This window comes from Sinohyriopsis cumingii, chromosome 11, assembly GCF_028554795.1.
Source record: "Sinohyriopsis cumingii isolate HCF-2022 chromosome 11, ASM2855479v2, whole genome shotgun sequence".
NCBI lineage: Eukaryota > Metazoa > Mollusca > Bivalvia > Unionida > Unionidae > Sinohyriopsis > Sinohyriopsis cumingii.
Genome location: NC_142971.1, coordinates 70,155,135 through 70,173,743, shown reverse-complemented (window position 1 = coordinate 70,173,743; position 18,609 = coordinate 70,155,135). Strand labels below are relative to the sequence as shown.

Genomic DNA, 18,609 nt, shown 5'->3' with positions numbered 1-18,609 from the left:
TCTGTAATATCAGCATAAAATATTTCACATTATCAGCTGTAGTGAAGGTTTAAAAGTCCCACTTTACCCACTTTGGTCCCTAGTATATTTGCGGTACACCACGATACATACTGCGGTACGTTCATAAAAACGTACAATTATTTAGCAATATCCAGCACTATGTGATATGTATATAGACTTGTATCATATTTGCTAGAGATTCCTTTATAGATAGACTTGTATCATTTTGCTGGTTATTCTTATGTATACAAACTTGAATCATGCATTCTAATGATTCCTACGCAATCATACTTGTATCATACTTGTTGGGGATTCCTATGTATGCAGCCCTGCATCATACCTGTTGGGGAGTCCTGCGTATACAGATTTTCATCATTCTTGATTGAGATTCCTCAATATTGTAAAATATACTATAAACATACCAAACACGTCATCTATTGACTTAGGGAACAGTCTTCCGAAGACCTGCATCAAAAGACGAATCCTAGCTAAATATGTTATCTTCCTTTGAAATGTAATAGGAAACCTTGGGATTTATTAAACACATTGAAAACCGCAATAGTGTTGTCTTATTCTGATTTCAGAAGAGAGGCATTTGATTTCTAAATAGGCTGAAAGGTTATTTGATAGGCTGTATCTTGCAGAGTCATTTGTGTTAAAGTGCCTTGTCAGATGCACACAAGGGAGGGATCGAAGCACCACCTTTCTGGTCGCGATTCCATCATGCTTACCCATTTGCACTGCGTTTATTTTTATGTAAGTAAATTCTTACATTAGGACTTATTTGCTGCCGCTCTCATTCAATGACATTAATACCATAATTCAATATATAGCTCCTGTTTTCCTGCTTCTAAAAAAATAAATCTCGTCGACGTTGCTTTAAACCATGGTTGATTGGACAGAACAATTTATGAAAAAAGTATTAGAAATAATTGTCTGCTTTAAACAATCTTGAAACGAAAATGTATTTTATAAAATATTGCTAAAAGTTATACAGAACTATAAGGACAATTAATAAACAAAACAATTTTAAATAAAGAAATAAATAAATTAACCTATAATTTAATTGTGATGAGATTGTGAGAAATATATATATATATATATATATATATATATATATATATATATATATATATATATATATATATATATATATATATATACACAAATGTACAATTTATTTGTGAATTTAAGCGTTTGAAAATGCTGAGTCGGATCCCATAAAGCAACCGACATCATTTTATTTTCCTCTGCAGTAAAGTGGCTTGTCAGATACAACTACAATCCTTGCCAGACACACTTCAGGGATCGAACCACCATCATTCTGGTCCCAATTCCATCTCACTAAACACTTTAACACTACGTTTCTTTCATACGTAAATTATATCGCTTGGATTTATTTGCGATCGCTCTCTATCGATGCCATTAAAACCATTACCGTCTATTTAGTTGTTTTTTTCTTCTTCTGCATTTAGAAAAATGTCGTCAACGTTCTTTCAATTAATGGCTCGTTGGACGAAACAATTTCTGAAATAAATATTAGGGACTATTTTTTGCTTTACATAAATTTAAAAGGCAATTGTATTTAAAAAATATTGCTAAAAGTTACATTACACGTATAGAGCCAATTAATATACTCAACGATTTTAATAAATAAATAAATAAATAAATAAATAAATAAAAAATAAATAAAAAAATTAATTGTGAATTGAAGTGTAATAATAAAAGAGTATCTAAAAAAATACAAGTTTAATTGTGAATTAAAGTGTTTAGAAACTGCTGAGTCGAATCCCTTCAAGCAACCCGCATCATCTTATATACCGCCAATAAAACCCATTCGTACGAAGCTGTTAAGAAAATTCCAACAAGCAAACTCTGCAATGACAACGGCAAATTTAACAAAGTTGCACAAAAATGATGTAATAAATTCAAAGTCAACATTTTTTTACATATTGTAATCACAGATATTTTTCTCATACTGTATAAAAATATTTTTCTTCTTTTGCTTCAGATACCGTGTTTACTGACGTTTGTTAAGAGCAAGAGTTCGAAGCATATATTAGGTAATTCGTTAGAATGTCACCGAAGCAAACCGCATGACAAGGGAATTCGGCGTGATTTCAGAACGAAATCATCACATTAGGTAAATAATTCGATTTAGACAAAATGACACATACCAGATAACACAGGGTGATATGTGGACATTGATTAGATATCAGGTAGTTTGAATTTATTAAGCAAATATAGGTGTATGCTAATTGCCAAGCATGGTAACTGCCGACTTTGGTACTCCCAATTTTCGAGGAATGATGCTCAAGTTGCAAACACCATTTTGTCAGTGAAAATAACAAACGCTGCTATTAAGAATTTGATAGAAATTATTATGGCATCAAGATATTTCATATTGTCAAAATTATGTCATATAAAACCTTTATACGACTTGTCACACTGGACTAATCCGAGTTTGCTCTCACCCTTCCCAGTTCATTTTTTTATATATATTTAAATATTTATCTTGGAGGATGAGTCAGAGCCAGTTGCTTACGTTGGAATTCGCCGCCACATTCGTTGGCGACTTGCGTTAGCTGCTTATCGGTGGGTCTGTTGCATATTGTATACAAGTGACATTGATGCAATCAAACATGGTATCAATTACTTTTAAAAAAAGTTGAAAAAATGTTACATCTTCCTAACAACTGCTCAACAGAAGTCAAACAAATTTGAAGGAAGGTGTCTTGGCTTGAAGGTCTTTCAAATTTATTATGAAGTTTTCTTAAGTTTGTACAGATGATGCCAATCTGCCAGCAAACATGACTGCAGCTACAAAAAATAGAAAACCATTTAAAAACAAAACTTTTATTAAAAACTCAGTCATCAAATTTGACAGTGTCCTAGTTTGAAAGCCTTCGTTGGCGGCTTGAGTTAGCTGGTCGTCGGTGGGTCTAGTACACGTTAACGATGTTAAAAGAGACATACATGCATCGAATCAACTGGAAAATGATTTATTTTCTCAGAAATTGTGAGCATTATAATCATGTGTTTTCAATCCGCTGATACACAAGATGAAACTGTTGCATTTATGTAATTTGACATGGTACGTGCCATTTGCATTGCTAGTCACAGGACAACATAAATCTTGTACACTACATGTCCATGACATCAAAGGTCCAATAGCCACATAATATCAACAATAAACCCCTGTCACATGTCTTACTACCTAACATAATTTGCCCAAATTTGACAGAAACGTCCTAAAATGGTGTTTCCAATTTAATTAAATTGTACCAATCCCCCATCAAAAGATTGCCACTATTACCATAACTTGAATAACCATTAACCAGAAACCAATTGACAGAATTTGAAAATAAAGTATCCTAGTTTAGATGTCTTTCATTGGATACAAAATAAAATAGCATGCAGAGAGCTAATGTTTATATACTTTCAGCCAGACCATTGATGCTAATGTTGATATACTTTTAGCCAGACCACTGATGCAAATGTTTATATGCTTTCAGCCATACCACTGATGCTAATGTTTGCATGCTTTTAGCCAGACCACTGATTCTAATGTTTATATGCTTTCAGCCAGACCACTGATGCTATTGTTCATATAATTTCAGCCCAACCATTGATGCTAATGTTTATATACGTTCAGCCCGACCATTGATGCTAATGTTATTATACTTTCAGTCAGACCTCTGATGATCTATTTTTTTGCATCTTATATACAAATGACATTGATCTGCAATCAAATATGGTATCAGTTATTAAAAAAAGTTCAAAAAATGTTACATCTTCCTAACAACTGCTCAACATAATTCAAACAAATTTGAAGGAATGTGTCTTGGCTTGTAGGTCTTTCAAATTTATTCTGAAGGTTTTTTGTAAAGTTTGTATAGATGATGCCAATCTACCAACTAACATGACTGCAGCTACATAAAATAGAAAGCTTTTTAAAAACAAAACCTTTATTAAAAACTTAGTCATCAAATTTGACACTGTCCTAGCTTGAAAGCCTTTCACATTGATGTAAATTATGGCAATCCCTGTTCATCTCAGAAAACAAAATTAAATTGCTGTTAAGGACTCCACTGAACTTTAGGTTCTCACATTATCTATAATGTATTTTTGGATAATTTAATTGCATTGATGTTTATACAGGTGTTCATGAACTAATTTCTATTACATGGATACAATAGTGGAGGATAAAGAATCCATACATTAGGTATATCATTCAGTTATCTCCCTTACATCAGACATGACATTCCAAGAAATAGACACTCACATTTTCAGTGATTGGTTATGAAAAAAAATTGAAGATTTGTAAGTATTATATTAGCCCTCAATCTTGATGCAAATGTAAGTTAAAGTGATTTTATAATTTCTCAAAGTAAAGATTACAAGTTTTAAAAACTGATTAGAATTCTTGTTTGGTATATATCTAACTTAAACAGGTTTTTGTTAATTTTATGTGTAGAAGAAATATAAGTTATTTGCATGTATGACATCTAAATTATTCACCCTTTTATTTTAGATGGGATTGCACACCACTCCACCTGAAATTTTGGTGCTTGTATGGGATGTTATAACACAGGTGACTGAGGACTGTCCTTGAAGCCCTCGGGCACTGCCTCCACTATTTATCTCAGGTAAGGTCAGTAAACTTTCACGTCTCATTTTTCTTATTGTTACTTTTGTCACTTTTTATTCCTTTATCTTAAGCTACATCTCCCTTTTAGATACACACTTTACTCCTGTTTTTAATTCCATTTGACTCACTATACTTATTCTTTATTGTTGGCATTTTTTTCCTTGATTTTATTCCCAAATTTTCACCCCGAAAATCCAACATAACTGCTTAGATATTATGATCTACTATGCTTGGTGACTAACTGGCTTTTTTCGTGAATTTTATTCACTATGCAAAGTAGGAAAAGTTTCTACCTGTGTTACAAAGTCAATGAGTAGGTTGACCTTTGTTCAAGGACTGGGGTTTAGCGACCTCATGTATCTGCAGAGAGTGTGAAGTGTTCAAAGCTTATACTTTGTAATAAAATTGGGTCATGTCCACCTTTCTCTGATGTTAATTTTTGCATGTACCAAACAAATATCATACATGACATTTCAAGAAATAGAAACTCACATTTTCAGTGATTGGATATGAAAATAGAAGATTTGTGAAGTATCATGTTAGCCCTTAATCTTGATGCAAATGTAAGTTAAAGAGATTTGATAAATTTCTCATAGTTAAGATTACAAGGTTTCAAAACTGATGAAGCATTTTTGTTTGGTTCGGGTATTTATATGCCTAACTTAAATATATTTTTATTGTTAATTTCATGTTTAGAAGAAATATAAGTTATTTGCATATAACACAGGTGACTGAGGACTATCTTTGAAGCCCTGGGGAACTGCCTCCACTATTTATCTAAGGTAAGGTCAACAAACTTTCACTTCTCATTTTTCTGCTTTTGTCACTTCTTATTCCTCTATCTTAAGTTACATCTCTCACTCAATGATCAAGACAGCAATTTCATTATAAGAAAGCTTATCATCTAGGAATTGTCACTGCTCATTATAAGAAAGCTTCAGTTTTCACCGCTCATTATAAGAAAGCTAGGAATTTCCACTTAGAGATTTCCTACTCATAATAGTTCTGTGTTTTATTCATTAGCATGCAGTTTATCACTCTAGGGTTTGGTTTCATACCATCAGGAACAGCTAGGGCATGGCACTTTGCTCCAATTTTCTTGATGCCAGGTAGATGAGAGGCTAAGAAAGCACAGTCAGCTAGATGAATGATCAAGATAGCAATGTCTGCTAGACGAGTGATCAAGATAGCAATGTCTGCTAGACGAGTGATCAAGACAGCAATGTCTCCTAGACAAATGATCAAGACTGCAAAGTTAGATGAGTGACCAAGATAGCAATATCTGCTAAATGAGTGATCAAGACCAAAAAATTAGATGATTTATCAAGAAAAGCAATGCCAACAAGGTGAGTATCAAGACAGCAATGTCTTCTTGACATATGAGTGATCAAGACAGCATTGTCTGGTAGATGAGTGATCAAGACAGCATTGTAAGATAGATGAGTGCTCAAGACAGCAATGACAGTCTGATGAATGATCAAGACAGAAATTCTGGCTAGATGAGGGATCAAGACAGAAATTCTGGTTAGATGAGGGATCAAGACAAATGCTGGCTAGAAAAATGTTGGCTAGATGAGTGATCAAGACAGAAATGCTGGCTAGATGAGGGATCAAGACAAATGCTGGCTAGATGAGGGATCAAGACACAAATGCTGACTTGATGAAGGATCAAGACAGAAATGCTGGCTAGATGAGGGATTAAGAAAGAAATGTTGACTTGATGAGGGATTAAGACAGAAATGTTGACTTGATCAGGGATCAAGACAGAAATGTTGACTTGATGAGGGATCAAGACAAATGCTGGCTAGATGAGGGATCAAGACAGAAATGCTGACTTGATGAGCGATCAAGACAGAAATGCTGACTAGATGAAGGATCAAGACAAATGCTGGCTAGATGAGGGATCAAGACAGAAATGCTGACTTGATGAGGGATCAAGACAGAAATGCTGACTAGATGGGGGATCAAGTCAGAAATGCTGACTTGATGAGGGATCAAGTCAGAAATGCTGACTTGATGAGGGATCAAGACATATGTTGGCTGGATGAGGGATTAAGAGTGAAATGCTGGCTAGATGAGAGATTAAGACAAATGTTGGTTGGATGAGGGATCAAGACAGAAATGCTGGCTAAATCGTTGATCAAGACAGAAATGCTGACTAGATGGGGGATCAAGTCAAAAATGTTGACTTGATGAGGGGTCAAGACAGAAATGTTGGCTGGATGAGGGATTAAGACAGAAATGCTGGCTAGATGAGAGATTAAGACAAATGCTGGCTGGATGAGGGATCAAGACAGAAATGCTGGCTAAATCATTGATCAAGGCATAAATGCTGCCTAAATCATTGATCAAGACAGAAATGCTGACTAGATGAGGGATTAAGACAGAAATGCTGACTTGATGATGGATCAAGACAGAAATGCTGACTTGATGAGGGATTAAGACATAAATGTTGGCTGGATGAGGGATTAAGACAGAAATGCTGACTACATGAGGGATTAAGACAGAAATGCTGACTTGAAGAGGGATCAAGACAGAAATGCTGACTTGATGATGGATCAAGACAGAAATGCTGACTACATGAGGGATTAAGACAAATGCTGACTAAATCATTGATCAAGACAGAAATGCTGACTGGATGAGGGATCAAGACAGAAATGCTGACTTGATGATGGATCAAGACAGAAATGCTGACTACATGAGAGATCAACACAGAAATGCCAGCTAGATAAGGGATCAAGACAGAAATACTGACTAGATAAGGGATCAAAACAGCAGTGTCTTCTAGATGAGTGATCAAGACAGCAATGTTGGCTAGATGATTGATCTCAATCCAGCATAGATCTTTAGTTGCTATTCATCATAAGAAAGCTTTTCATCTTGAATTTTCAGTGAAAGATTTCCTGCTCATAATAGTTACAGTGTTATGTGCTTTGCATGCCAGACTTACAGTGAAATGCTTTGGTTCAGGTTAGAATCCATCATCTGGTTAACCTGGAAGAGTTGGAGCAAGGCACTTTACTCCCGTTTTCTTGACCCTATATAAACAAACCTAAATGAGAAGGGTGAAAAAGAGACCTGCAATATGATTACTAATGGATTTTCTACAAAATTTGTATTTGTCTGAATATCAACAAACAAGTTGCCAGTAATTCACTGTCTAATTTTGTGACTCAGGTTTTCATTTGTAATATCTTATGCACATTATGCTGACACAAACAAGTATGTTTTTCTAAAATAGAAAATATAAAAACTGGTTACTGGATTTATCAGAGAATTATCTTGAATTAGTGCCAATTCAATTGTCATTACCTAGACTTTTGAACTTTAATGGCTTGTGAATACAGCAATTACAATATGTAAATGTGTATTTTAACCAAACTTTGCACATGGCATATCTTAAAATTATTTTAGGAGGATCCATCAGTTTCTAGGTCATGATGAACATATTTGTACTGAACTTATCTTGCTCATAATTCTTCCCCTCATTTCAAACTCGGCTTTTAAAATAAATATGACAGAAGGGAAGAAACTAACTTTTTATGGATTCCCACCAATTTGAGGTGGAGTAGGGAAGCGTAGTAGAGAGTCAATCTGTGTGAGGTGTGACTCTTGTTTAGAAAATATGGGATCTTCTTCCTCAATTAATCATTTAGGAAACTGGATGTAGTAACCTTAAGCCGAATTCTTCATAATGTTTGACCACACAGTTTTTCTACATAACCTGTCTTGCAGTTCTGCCTGTATCATTTATTGTTCTGCAATCAGCAATTACTTAATGTTCTGTTCATGAATATGTGTGCATATTCATAGATTTACCAGCAGTACGAAAAATTATTGTTATAATTTCATTAAAAGGGCATGTGCCAGTGTCATAGAAAAGAATTGCATAAAACAATAGATCGTATTTTCATTTCTTTTGTGTTTATGCATGTGTGTGTGTATTTGTGTTGCAGTATATTAGAAAAGGAATTTACTCTCAATTTCTAACATCAGAGTTGCAAAGTGGTAAAGATAGCTATTCTTTGATTTTATTTAAAGGTCCCTCTTGACTTCTGTCATCTAAGTCGATTAGTATAGCTGCGTCTGGCTATGCGGTGGCTGCAAATATATAACTGGCCTTGATGTGTGACCTCATGGTCATGCTGAAGTTGGCCTTATTGTGTATTTTCTGCAGGAGGTTATCATAAATAAGCTAGTGTCCAAGTTTGTGTGTGAAGTGGCATTGACAGTATATATAGATTTTTTCATCCAAATTGCTTTATGATATAGCACGTCATTTCTTGTAAAGAAATTTTTTCCAAAAGTACGAAAAAATGTGTAAAAATATATTTCATTTTGGGGAAGAGATCATGTATGAAAAAATATAGGACTCCACATTGAGGATTTGAAAAAATTACATGATCATCAGTATTGAATATCAAATTGTGCTAAAGCAGCATGCATTAGTAATATACATTGTTTGTAATATATGTTGCCTAAATTTGACACCGGAGCATTAGAACTAAAAACCTAGAAGGTGAATAACAATGACAGAGACAGATACTGCATCACAGTTTCCTCAGGATCAAATAAAAATTAGGCCCCATGAGAGAGAGAAAGTGTGTGTGTGAGAGAGAGATGTCTTTACGATTGTACAGTAATCTTTTATTGTTCACTTACTTGATGACTGTGATCGTACTCGTGTACAAAAGTGCAGTACCATATTTCATTATCAATTATTACCACTAGATAAGCAGTTCCTTTTAGTTTTTGTCATCACTTCCATGGTTCACGAATCATGTGGCTTTGTAGTGGTATGTACATGCTAATTAATATGCTACAGCTGTAGTCAGGTTTTCCAGAGTTAACACATATTTGAGGTCAAGATTTGGCAGACCAGATCAGATTAGTAAGGCTACCAATGAGGAAATGTGGCTAACCATGGGTACTATTATGAATATGGTACCATATAATGACAGGAAATGACAGGTGTTATGCATGTAAATTTCTCAAATCGTGAATCTTTTGAACTTGCTGATAGGACTGACGGCAATTTAAAATAACGCATAGCATGAGCAAAGATAAAAAAAATAGCCACCTAAGTACAGGAAGAGTACGTGCACGAGAAAAAAATAATCTTATGTGTTGGGAATGGAGAGGTCATCATACTTGCAAAAAAGAATTAGACATCATGCGAAATGGCCACTTTTGGGATTTGACCTAACCTAAATGGGGTCTATATGGATATAACTATTGTGAATATTAAAATCCCTGAAGGAGTATGGTATGCATTTTCAAAGTTTACATGTACTATTTATTAATGTTTTCTCTCTTTGACAAAAGCTTCAGCTAAAAAGGGGCAATAAGGTGAAGAGAAAACCCCACAAAGACCTGGAATCTCTCTCTCTATCTCTCTCTCTCTCTTATATATCGGCTATATTTTATTTTGATCATGAGTGCAAGAAGAAAATTGTGATGGAATATATATGCACATCTCTCTCTCTCTCCCTCTCTGCATCTTTCTTTACACCTCCCCAAAAAAAATATGTGGGAAAAGGCATTTTTTTCAATGATGCAATTTCCAAATTGCTGGTAATCTGAAATAGAATACATTGATACCTTTAATATTGATGAAACTGGAAGTTATTTTAGTTTAATTCCACACACCATCGCAAATTTTATCTTATCTGTAACTCAATAAATGTTTAGATTAGAATCATTATATGTAGCTGAAAGTACGGAACACTTTTAAAATGCTTTGTATGAATCAAATTGGGTACTTTTAGTTACATTTATTGATCCAGACTGGAAAGGTTACTGAGTTACATATCGGATTAAATTCACGATGGTGTGAGGAACAAAGAGAAAAAGACGAAGCCGAGGTATTGATATGGCCTCATCTTATTCTCAGCATCGATTTATGTATGGATGAAATATGGAAAATTTGCTCATTTGACTTGTACTCTGCATCAACTTATAGGCCAGCAAATACGGGATTTAACATCCTATTCCTTAATAACAAGGATAATTTATTAGTGGCATTATTTGTCAAGGAATGATACCTTGTTATTGGGAAACTTGCTTGAAGAGGTACATTTGTACATGTAAGTAAAAAAGGGTACCTTTTCTGCTGAATGGGTATCATCCAGTACTGGGTAATGATCAAGGTTAATAAGTCGTACACTCCAACTCAACTCAAAATTGTGACATCTGATTGATTGGTCAGATCAGGTTATCAATTCATCATATCTCAATTTTTTGGGTTTTTGTAACAGCCATTCAAATGCAACATCTGATTGGTCAGTGATTTTGATGTTATTCAGCCATTCAAGCTGTAGCATCTGACTGGTCAATGTCCTGACCTTAGACAGTCATTCTTCTTAGGATAACAATTTAAGATGCTTTCATGAAACTTGGCATGTGGTTGAATCATAAGTCTTTCTATCCCAAACTTGGTATGTAGGTTTATCATGACAAGTCTTTCTGTCCCAGACCTGGTATGTAGTTGTATTATGACAAATGTTTGTGTCTCATGAAACGTGCTATGTTCTTGTATCTTGACGAGTCTTACTGTCTCACATAGCATCTAGTTTTGTTGGGTTTGTACTTTTGAGAACAGTGGTAATGTTTAATGACTAATCTAGTTACATTTATTGATAGATTATTTAATATTTATTGTAGAATATTTATTATGATTTATTAAGACCCTTTAATGTTTATTTTTTATTTCAAGAAAATGGAACCCTCTATATCCATCTACATATGCAAGTACTGGTAAAATTGTCTGTCTTTGCAAACTATTAAAGTTGTTATTCAGAAAAATATTTTCTTAGTATCATGATCAAAATAAGATTTTACACAATTATACATTGCTTGAATGATAGTTGTACTAATTATCATTGTTATTGTATGGATTTGACCCCAGCCTGTATTGTTATGAAGATAGTTGTCCTAATTTCAGAATCAGTGTCTGCATAAGGATTTGACCCAAGCCTATATTGTGACCAGTGAAGTCTGTCTAACACTCAACGCACATGAATTTGAAAGTTTATCACATTAACACACACGCAGACATATTTATATACTCATCCATCCACACATGCAAAACACACACACACACACCATTGTAGCATGTACTGTAAAGATGGTAGTTCCAAATTAATCCATCCATGATTGTAGCATGTACTGTAAGGATGCTAGTTCCAAAGTCATCCATTCACCATTAGCATGTACTGAAAGGATGGAAGTTCTAAAGTCATCAATCCACCATGGTAACATGTAAGGTTGCTTGTTCCAGTGGTAGTCATCCATCCACCATGATTGCATGTACTGTAAGGATGTTAGTTCTAAAGTAATTCAGAAAGAAAAATCATTGAAACAACATGAGGAAATTCATTGTGACTTTAATTCCCAGGTCAAGGACCCTTTTGTAAGCTGAAGAATAGATGCATTGTTTAAATATGAAATGTTGTACTAATAATATTAAACGGTAAAATCTTCCTTTATGTACCATCTATAAATTACTGAAAAATGAAATGGAAACTATTGTTTCATTTTCAAGTATTGTTGTGTATGAGGAAAAAGGCCAGCTTTATCCCTATTTTAGCCAGAATTTTACATTTTGGTTATTAAGATGAGAACCGAGTAGTGGAATTATTAAAATATCCTGAAGCTTGTCTAAATTCAGGCAGTCCAGAAAATTTAACACAGACTGATTACCGACTGCTACATTTATGTTGGCTGCCTTAGTGAATCCTGGTGTCTCATTTATGTGACTTCTTTGGTTGACTGCCTTAATGGGATTTTGGTGTGTCATTTATGTGTGTGTGTGATGTGGTTGACTTCCTTAGTGGGTGTTTGGTGTGTCATTTATGTGTGTGTGTGTGATGTGGTTGACTTCCTTAGTGGGTGTTTGGTGTGTCATTTATGTGCACTTCTGCTGTGGTTGACTGCCTTAGTGGGTGTTTTGGTGTGTCATTTATGTGCATAACTTCTGTGGTTGACTTCCTTAGTGGGTTCTTGTTGTGTCATTTATGTGCATTTCTGCTGTGGTTGACTTCCTTAGTGGGTTCTTGGTGTGTCATTTATGTGCATTTCTGCTGTGGTTGACTTCCTTAGTGTGTTCTTGGTGTGTCATTTATGTGCACTTCTTCTGTGGTTGACTGCCTTAGTGGGTTATTGGTGTGTCATTTATGTGTTTGACTTCTGTGGTTGACTGCCTTAGTGGGTTATTGGTGTGTCATTTATGTGTATGACTTCTGTGGTTGACTGCCTTACCTAAAATCAATTATGATGCAATTTCAATGTTTTATTTCATTCTTCACTGAGTAAATCAAGAAGATAACAACAACAAAAAAAACCCAAAGAAGGAACATATCTTTCAGTCAAATCATTTAGAGCAATTATCAGAATGCTTTCTATTAAAAGTTTAGTGTGTAATTGTTCACTTTATTTACTTCCTTACACATGGCTTACTATATGCAGTCATACTAATTAGGTCATGATCTCAGCTGTTTTTTTTATGCAAAGATGATCTGATTAAATAGGATAAATATATTGATTTATTTGTAAATGGGGCCAATGGCTGAAAATATTCTTTCTGAGTTTTCCTCAGAAAATTTACCTGTATCTGTCAGGTTTGTAAATTTATATTGATCAACATATTTTACTTTTTCAATGAAAAAAATTAAAAAAAATTTTCTAAAAGTTAGAATGGAAATTATATAATATTTTATTACTTCAATTAGATGAATATCAAGCAAAAATATGTTTTTATTTATGCAATTTATGTTATGCTAATGAAAGATGATTGAAAATAATTTAGCATTTTTTGGAGTTTAAATGCTCAATTTTAAGGTTTATAAACATCAACTATTGCAATATGAATATCAATTATTTAATCTGAATATCAATTATTTAACCTGAATATCAAGTATTCAATCTGAATATCAAGTATTCAATCAGAATATCAAGTATTCAATCTGAATATCAATTATTCAATCTTTGATACCAAGAATAAATGCTGATAGTTGTTAAAATATCTTGACAACCTTAAACATAATCTTGACCATCAAAATGGACAACAGTGCCACCAGCATGCATGTTTGCATTGTGTTTTAACGCTATACAATATTTACAGTAGAAGGTTTACATTTATCTGTATATCACCATGTTCAGAAGATTTATTCATGTTTAGATTTGTCTGATGCTTTTCTTGTAAACCACGTTGCCATTGATCAACAGTTGATGATTCAGTGAATCAGAGCCAAGTTTATATGACCAATCCAGAATATTGTGTCCTTGGACAGGACATGTTACACCAGCTGCCTTGGGTCAAAATAACCTAATTTTGTTTCTGCAACTCCTTATATCCCTATTAATTTTGTAGTAGTCTCCACAGCTCCTTATTTCCCTATTCTTGATATTGCTGTCTCCTCAACTCATTATATCCCTATTACTGTAATCCTGTCCTAATGGTCACCCGTACCCAACAGTTACATGTTCCTACATAAATTTCTTACATTTAACATTCATCTGCCTTGCATGGTGAGTAGCAAGGTGTTTAGTGGTCAATAAAGCATATCTACATACACTATTCGTTCTACACAAAAACTGAATTGTTGCTACATGAGAAAGGCATTGTTTAGATAAGGGATTATCATGTAAATCGATGTGCAAACAGTTCTTATCTTGCTTAATACTCATAACGCCAGTCATGTCGACACTGTAACTCAATGGCATCAGTATGTTAATTTTGAAGACAAGTTAGTTTTATCAACTGACTAATGCAGATAATGTTTTTATAGCATAAACAAACTAAGGTGGGTGTTCATTTTTAAGTCAGTTTGATTTTATTTCTAGCATGGATTAAAGTGAGCAAGGTAAAGTAATCATGTGTGGAACTTAAATCTGAGAGAGAACAATATATACCTGTAATTATGAATTTGTTTTACAACACAAATAAATAAATCTTGATAATAAAATAATAATAGTAATGACTGATATTTGGTGTGTGGTATTTGTTTAGAAATCAGTTTTAATGGTCAAACTGTATATAGCAGTTAACTATGTGCAACAGCCAGTTGTTCCATTTCCCCATGAGTGGGCCCTGAGTGGCCGAGTGGTCTAAAGCGCTCTCCATTACAGATCACTGCCATCTCACCTCTGTCTGCGTGGGTTCGAGTCTAGGATTCGTCTAACATGGGTATGTGAGAAAGCTTGCCAGTAGTTTCTTGTGGGTCGGTGGTTCTTCCCGGGGTTTTCCTGGGTTCTTCCTCCACCATTAATACTGGCCGCCATGCATAGCCTATCGTGTGCTGAAATATGGTGTTAAACACCACAACAACAATCCCCATGAGTGATCGCTATTGACATGTTTGCCTGTATTCATATCGGTGTCTCCATTATCTTTATGTCCCAGTAAAGATACCATATTCAGGTCTCTACAGTTCGTATTTGTTTTCACATTTAGTTTTCCATAAGGCTCAACATATTAATCAGATATACATTCCAGATTAACCAGATCAGGGTCTGATGTATGAACACAATTTATATATTGGTACACATGAAATTAAAAGTCTAATGCTATATTTCAGAGTTATCTCCCTTGGCCTAACAAAATCTATTCATATAAATTTGTCTTGTTCACTTGTTCATTTTTGATATCTGTATGTCTTGTGTGCAAAAGTTTGTCTCTTATGACTGTAATTAAGAATTAAGTTTTGTTTCCTTTCTTTCAGTTGTCTTTGACAAATATATGATGATAGCAACTCTAATGACAGACTATATCTGGTCATTTCTGAGTTTCATCAAATTGTGGAAATTCTGTGAATGAATTTGCATAAATATAAATGTATATTGTTTTGTTTCTTTTGTTCATTTTTGCAAATGTGAAGTTTTAGCTTTCAGGCCACATTTGTTTCAGTTCCCGGGAAGGTTCACTCATTTATATGTTCACATTAGTTGTTGCCATGATACCCATTGGTTACTAATTGTTCCAGATGAGTACTAGACTGTATAAAATATTCAGTTTTATCTAGTGATAATTTACTTTCTTTGTCCCTTTTTAATCACAGCTCTAGGACAGTCCCTTCATCTGGCACAATATATAGCCAAATTTCCACAGCAGTGTATAAATGTAAAGAGGAGGTCGGCCAACTCTTCAGCCTTTGATGTAGAGTCATGGATTGCAGCTCTGCAATATGAATTTAAAAGTGGCATGAAAGTGATCCAAGATGAAGCTGTGCCAGGTATTATATCAAATTTATAAGAATCCAGTATTGCCTGCAGTTGTTTGTAAACTTTATAATATGTATTTTTTAAGGTATATAAAAGTTAATATACAAAAGTATTTATGATTTTCCAATTATTCCTCTGTGTCAAAATGTGTCAAGTTTTAAATTTGCAAAATATTCCCAATAAATGAATAATATTTTTGAAATATTACAAATCTGAAGTTGCCATAATGTATGAGAAAAATTAGGGATAAAAAGCAAGTTACAAACATTACATTGCAGAATAATTGCTTCTATAATGTGTCAACCCAGATTAGAGTATCAATGACCCAAATCTGACAGTACATTTTATCCCAAATGAATGTAATGTTCAGGTCACATCAACAGAGATATATCATGGATATGAAGTGTTATAATACATATTAATAGATTTCATGTGTTATGATACACAATACATTTTAAGTGTTATGATAATTATTGATAAATGGTACAATTGTATCTTTTTCTTTTTATCTTCACTCACCACCCTGACTGACCTTGCAGCATGGTCACATGCATTCTTCCCTGTGAACTATCAAGTAATGTCCCATGTCTGACATCTAGGGAATAAATGTTAATTCCAACTGTGAAACATTCATGATATTCAACTATCATGAAATGTTCCATGAATATTAGCTTGAACTCATAAATGCAAGTAATAAGATAGGCACAGATCATGAAATGTCCCATGACTATTAGCTTGAACTCATAAATGCAAGTAATAAGATAGACACAGATCATGAAATGTCCCATGAATATTAGCTTGAACTCATAAATGCAAGTAATAAGATAGACACAGATCATGAAATGTCCCATGACTATTAGCTTGAACTCATAAATGCAAGTAATAAGATAGGCACAGATCATGAAATGTCCCATGACTATTAGCTTGAACTCATAAATGCAAGTAAAAAGATACACACAGATCTGCTGGTACCTAATCATCTTGCAGGTCTAGATATACACTGCTATCTTGAACTCGTAAATCAAGCACAGTAACTTAGATTCAGACCTACTGGTGTATAAAGAGCTGACAGATACAGATAGCTTTGACTCATAATTACAGCAAATAACATGGACCCATATCTGCTGGTACATAATGAGCCATCAGATCCAGGTCTACATTGACAGCTTGAAATCATTATTACAGCAAATAAAATGGTCCCAGTTTTACTAGGTTACATGGAGAAATTGTTATACTTGAGAAAACGTATTCCAACATGCATGCAATATAACATAAAATTGCTTTCTTATTGACAGAATGTCAGAATTTGTAGCAGTAAATGATTTAATATACCGTTTTTAACACCATTTTTTTTTCTTGTAGGTGCAGCATCATTTGTGAAAGGCATTGGAAATCATGGCTCTTTCAACATAAATAAACCGTCAAAATGTAGAATTTTGGTCTTGTAAATTTTTTGTACTTAAAATTCAATAAAATATAACTTAGTAAATTATCTAATATCTCTATAATTTTAATTATTTTGTTATCCAACAATGCCTGTTGAAAATGTTTGGGTGCATGAATGTCACCAGGTATTTTTCTGGAAATTTTTTAAAAACTTTTCCACACATGCTGATGGTAGGAATCATTTTCTTGAAAATGTTTCTGTATATTGCTGTATATTTACCATTTTCTGTGCAAATATTCATGGATTTTGTGGTTACATACAACTACAACTTTAAAGATAGAGTCAACAGGAAACACAGGACCCAACCCAAAATGATCTTGCTGTGATAAACAAGACTCAATCGCCAGGAATCTTTTTTGGTAGGAAACAGGACTAAATCAACAATGATTCTTATGTGGTAAACACAGGGCTCAATCATTAATGATATTTCTGTAGGAAACATAGGACCTAATCAACAATGATCCTTTTGTAGCAATCATAGGAACCAATCAACAGTGATCTTTGTGTAGGAAACATAGGACCTAATCAACGGTGATCTTTGTGCAGGAAACATAGGACTTAATCAACAAAGATCTTTGTGTAGGAATCATAGGACCTAATCAACAGTGATCATTGTGTAGGAAACATAGGACCCTTTACAACAAATATGTCTTGTACACTGAACGCATTGTTTGATTCTAGTCCTTTAAGTTCAGAGTTTCCAGGTCCATACAGTTTTCCTTCAGACTTTAATAGTTTCTTGTCTCTGATTTTTTGGTAAATCCCTCTCAGGAATTAGTCACATCAGCTCCAGTATCAATCTTGAAAAAAGTGAAGTGTTGTTCCATCTCACACGCGTTATCCATGGCTGACCCTTCTTTGTGCTAATAGTCCCTAGAAATCCAGGTTCCGTTCTCGATTCTATTGTGCAAATTGCTGATTTTGACAGACAGCATTTTGCAAAGTGTCCTCTTTTCTTACACTTGTAGCATTCTGCTTTTCTTGCTGGTCATTGGTCTCGAGAATGATTAACTTTCTTTCCACATCTCATGCATCCTTTTCTGCTGACATTATTCTGATGAACATTTGGGATTTTATGTTTCTGTTTCCCATATGTCAGTGAAGACAATTTTACTGCATCCATTTCAGTCATTCGTTCTCACTTGTTCGTATAGTTGTTTAATGCTTTTTCACAGCCTCATATTGTCGAGCTTGACTAATGGCAGACTCTAGAGTTAGATTCGCATCTAACTGCAATTTTCCGACAGTTTTGAGTCTCACAGTCCAACTACAAGTTGATTTCTGATAATTT

General features: G+C 34.2%; 1 long non-coding RNA gene across 1 annotated transcript; it reads left to right on the top strand.

Annotated features, from left to right (window-relative positions):
- The first annotated feature begins 2,068 nt into the window (after positions 1-2,068).
- LOC149788668 (uncharacterized) lies at positions 2,069-17,363 on the top strand. The gene is made up of 5 exons (XR_016424191.1): positions 2,069-2,143; positions 4,535-4,649; positions 5,379-5,433; positions 15,709-15,882; positions 17,234-17,363. It is a non-coding gene; the product is annotated as an uncharacterized LOC149788668 (long non-coding RNA).
- Positions 17,364-18,609: the final 1,246 nt, after the last annotated feature.